Here is a 5,000-nt window from a genome sequence, read left to right on the forward strand (position 1 = left end):
CTGACGGAGTAGAACACCTGTTTAGGAGAGGTGCTGGCTAGCGGAGTAGAACACCTGTTTAGGAGAGGTGCTGGCTAGCAGAGTAGAACACCTGTTTAGGAGAGGTGCTGGCTAACAGAGTAGAACACCTGTTTAGGAGAGGTGCTGGCTAGCGGAGTACACTGTATTAATGAAGGTGTGGTGGAGGTGTGTCGACAGATACACTGTATTAATGAAGGTGTGGTGGAGGTGTGACAGATACACTGTATTAATGAAGGTGTGGTGGAGGTGTGGTGGAGGTGTGTCTACAGATACACTGTATTAATGAAGGTGTGGTGGAGGTGTGGTGGAGGTGTGTCTACAGATACACTGTATTAATGAAGGTGTGGTGGAGGTGTGACAGATACACTGTATTAATGAAGGTGTGGTGGAGGTGTGTCTACAGATATACTGTATTAATGAAGGTGTGGTGGAGGTGTGACAGATACACTGTATTAATGAAGGTGTGGTGGAGGTGTGTCTACAGATACACTGTATTAATGAAGGTGTGGAGGAGGTGTGTCTACAGATACACTGTATTAATGAAGGTGTGGTGGAGGTGTGTCTACAGATACACTGTATTAATGAAGGTGTGGTGGAGGTGTGACAGATACGCTGTATTAATGAAGGTGTGGTGGAGGTGTGTCTACAGATACACTGTATTAATGAAGGTGTGGAGGAGGTGTGTCTACAGATACACTGTATTAATGAAGGTGTGGTGGAGGTGTGACAGATACGCTGTATTAATGAAGGTGTGGTGGAGGTGTGTCTACAGATACACTGTATTAATGAAGATGTGGTGGAGGTGTGTCTACAGATACACTGTATTAATGAAGGTGTGGTGGAGGTGTGTCTACAGATACACTGTATTAATGAAGGTGTGGTGGAGGTGTGTCTACAGATACACTGTATTAATGAAGGTGTGGTGGAGGTGTGTCCAGATACACTGTATTAATGAAGGTGTGGTGGAGGTGTGTCCAGATACACTGTATTAATGAAGGTGTGGTGGAGGTGTGTCTACAGATACACTGTATTAATGAAGGTGTGGTGGATGTGTGTCTACAGATACACTGTATTAATGAAGGTGTGGTGGAGGTGTGTCTATAGATACACTGTATTAATGAAGGTGTGGTGGAGGTGTGTCGACAGATATACTGTATTAATGAAGGTGTGGTGGAGGTGTGTCTACAGATACACTGTATTAATGAAGGTGTGGTGGAGGTGTGTCTACAGATACACTGTATTAATGAAGGTGTGGTGGAGGTGTGACAGATACACTGTATTAATGAAGGTGTGGTGGAGGTGTGTCTATAGATACACTGTATTAATGAAGGTGTGGTGGAGGTGTGACAGATACACTGTATTAATGAAGGTGTGGTGGAGGTGTGACAGATACACTGTATTAATGAAGGTGTGGTGGAGGTGTGACAGATACACTGTATTAATGAAGGTGTGGTGGAGGTGTGTCTACAGATACACTGTATTAATGAAGGTGTGGTGGAGGTGTGACAGATACACTGTATTAATGAAGGTGTGGTGGAGGTGTGTCTATAGATACACTGTATTAATGAAGGTGTGGTGGAGGTGTGACAGATACACTGTATTAATGAAGGTGTGGTGGAGGTGTGTCGACAGATATACTGTATTAATGAAGGTGTGGTGGAGGTGTGACAGATACGCTGTATTAATGAAGGTGTGGTGGAGGTGCGTCGACAGATACACTGTATTAATGAAGGTGTGGTGGAGGTGTGACAGATACACTGTATTAATGAAGGTGTGGTGGAGGTGTGTCTACAGATACACTGTATTAATGAAGGTGTGGTGGAGGTGTGACAGATACACTGTATTAATGAAGGTGTGGTGGAGGTGTGTCTATAGATACACTGTATTAATGAAGGTGTGGTGGAGGTGTGACAGATACACTGTATTAATGAAGGTGTGGTGGAGGTGTGTCGACAGATATACTGTATTAATGAAGGTGTGGTGGAGGTGTGATCGTGGACAGATACACTGTATTAATGAAGGTGTGGTGGAGGTGTGTCTACAGATACACTGTATTAATGAAGGTGTGGTGGAGGTGTGTCTACAGATACACTGTATTAATGAAGGTGTGGTGGAGGTGTGTCTACAGATACACTGTATTAATGAAGGTGTGGTGGAGGTGTGTCTACAGATACACTGTATTAATGAAGGTGTGGTGGAGGTGTGTCTACAGATACACTGTATTAATGAAGGTGTGGTGGAGATGTGACAGATACACTGTATTAATGAAGGTGTGGTGGAGGTGTGTCTATAGATACACTGTATTAATGAAGGTGTGGTGGAGGTGTGACAGATACACTGTATTAATGAAGGTGTGGTGGAGGTGTGTCTACAGATACACTGTATTAATGAAGGTGTGGTGGAGGTGTGTCTACAGATACACTGTATTAATGAAGGTGTGGTGGAGGTGTGTCTACAGATACACTGTATTAATGAAGGTGTGGTGGAGGTGTGTCTACAGATACACTGTATTAATGAAGGTGTGGTGGAGGTGTGTCTACAGATACACTGTATTAATGAAGGTGTGGTGGAGGTGTGTCACAGATACACTGTATTAATGAAGGTGTGGTGGAGGTGTGTCACAGATACACTGTATTAATGAAGGTGTGGTGGAGGTGCGTCGACAGATACACTGTATTAATGAAGGTGTGGTGGAGGTGTGTCTACAGATACACTGTATTAATGAAGGTGTGGTGGAGGTGTGTCTACAGATACACTGTATTAATGAAGGTGTGGTGGAGGTGTGTCACAGATACACTGTATTAATGAAGGTGTGGTGGAGGTGTGTCTACAGATACACTGTATTAATGAAGGTGTGGTGGAGGTGTGACAGATACACTGTATTAATGAAGGTGTGGTGGAGGTGTGTCGACAGATACACTGTATTAATGAAGGTGTGGTGGAGGTGTGACAGATACACTGTATTAATGAAGGTGTGGTGGAGGTGTGTACAGATACACTGTATTAATGAAGGTGTGGTGGAGGTGTGACAGATACACTGTATTAATGAAGGTGTGGTGGAGGTGTGTCTACAGATACACTGTATTAATGAAGGTGTGGTGGAGGTGTGACAGATACACTGTATTAATGAAGGTGGTGGTGGAGGTGTGCGACAGATACACTGTATTAATGAAGGTGTGGTGGAGGTGTGACAGATACACTGTATTAATGAAGGTGTGGTGGAGGTGTGCAGATATACTGTATTAATGAAGGTGTGTGGAGGTGTGACAGATACACTGTATTAATGAAGGTGTGGTGGAGGTGTGTCTACAGATACACTGTATTAATGAAGGTGTGGTGGAGGTGTGACAGATACACTGTATTAATGAAGGTGTGGTGGAGGTGTGTCGACAGATATACTGTATTAATGAAGGTGTGGTGGAGGTGTGACAGATACGCTGTATTAATGAAGGTGTGGTGGAGGTGCGTCGACAGATACACTGTATTAATGAAGGTGTGGTGGAGGTGTGTCTACAGATACACTGTATTAATGAAGGTGTGGTGGAGGTGTGACAGAAACACTGTATTAATGAAGGTGTGGTGGAGGTGTGTCTACAGATACACTGTATTAATGAAGGTGTGGTGGAGGTGTGTCTACAGATACACTGTATTAATGAAGGTGTGGTGGAGATGTGACAGATACACTGTATTAATGAAGGTGTGGTGGAGGTGTGTCTATAGATACACTGTATTAATGAAGGTGTGGTGGAGGTGTGACAGATACACTGTATTAATGAAGGTGTGGTGGAGGTGTGACAGATACACTGTATTAATGAAGGTGTGGTGGAGGTGTGTCGACAGATATACTGTATTAATGAAGGTGTGGTGGAGGTGTGTCTACAGATACACTGTATTAATGAAGGTGTGGTGGAGGTGTGTCGACAGATATACTGTATTAATGAAGGTGTGGTGGAGGTGTGTCTACAGATATACTGTATTAATGGAGGTGTGGTGGAGGTGTGTCTACAGATACACTGTATTAATGAAGGTGTGGTGGAGGTGTGTCTACAGATACACTGTATTAATGAAGGTGTGGTGGAGGTGTGTCGACAGATATACTGTATTAATGAAGGTGTGGTGGAGGTGTGTCTACAGATACACTGTATTAATGAAGGTGTGGTGGAGGTGTGACAGATACACTGTATTAATGAAGGTGTGGTGGAGGTGTGACAGATACACTGTATTAATGAAGGTGTGGTGGAGGTGTGTCTACAGATACACTGTATTAATGAAGGTGTGGTGGAGGTGTGTCTACAGATACACTGTATTAATGAAGGTGTGGTGGAGGTGTGTCTACAGATACACTGTATTAATGAAGGTGTGGTGGAGGTGTGTCTACAGATACACTGTATTAATGAAGGTGTGGTGGAGCTGTATTAATGAAGGTGTGGTGGAGGTGCGTCTACAGATACACTGTATTAATGAAGGTGTGGTGGAGGTGTGTCTGCAGATACACTGTATTAATGAAGGTGTGACAGATATACTGTATTAATGAAGGTGTGGTGGAGGTGTGACAGATATACTGTATTAATGAAGGTGTGGTGGAGGTGTGACAGATACACTGTATTCTGACCTTGACTTAACTCCCTCATAATGCCACCACCTTTACACGCCAGGAAACCGGTTCCAAGTGGGAAAAGCATCCACTTTCTTTTTTCCAATAGAAACAACAGCATTCTCCTGCACTGTCATTTACAACTTGATAAGATCTATTGATAAGATCTATTGATAAGATCTATTGATAAGAGCTATTGATAACAGGTAGGTAAATGAGTAATCTGTTTGGAGAAGGGGATTTTAAATACACATAGCAATTGTTTTAGATGATTTTTTCCCTGGAGACGAATGTGAAACCAACCATATGAAAGCCAACTGAAAATCATATGAACATGACATGTATTGCGGTCCCTTTTCCACAGTGAAGTAGAATATAAATAGCT

General features: G+C 43.1%; 1 protein-coding gene across 1 annotated transcript in view; it reads right to left on the minus strand.

Moving 5' to 3' along the window:
• The window catches only part of fgfr3 (fibroblast growth factor receptor 3), a 223,313-nt gene that overhangs the window by 198,029 nt on the left and 20,284 nt on the right, over positions 1–5,000 (minus strand). The window lies entirely within an intron of this gene.

This window comes from Coregonus clupeaformis, unplaced genomic scaffold, assembly GCF_020615455.1.
Source record: "Coregonus clupeaformis isolate EN_2021a unplaced genomic scaffold, ASM2061545v1 scaf0060, whole genome shotgun sequence".
Lineage (NCBI taxonomy): Eukaryota > Metazoa > Chordata > Actinopteri > Salmoniformes > Salmonidae > Coregonus > Coregonus clupeaformis.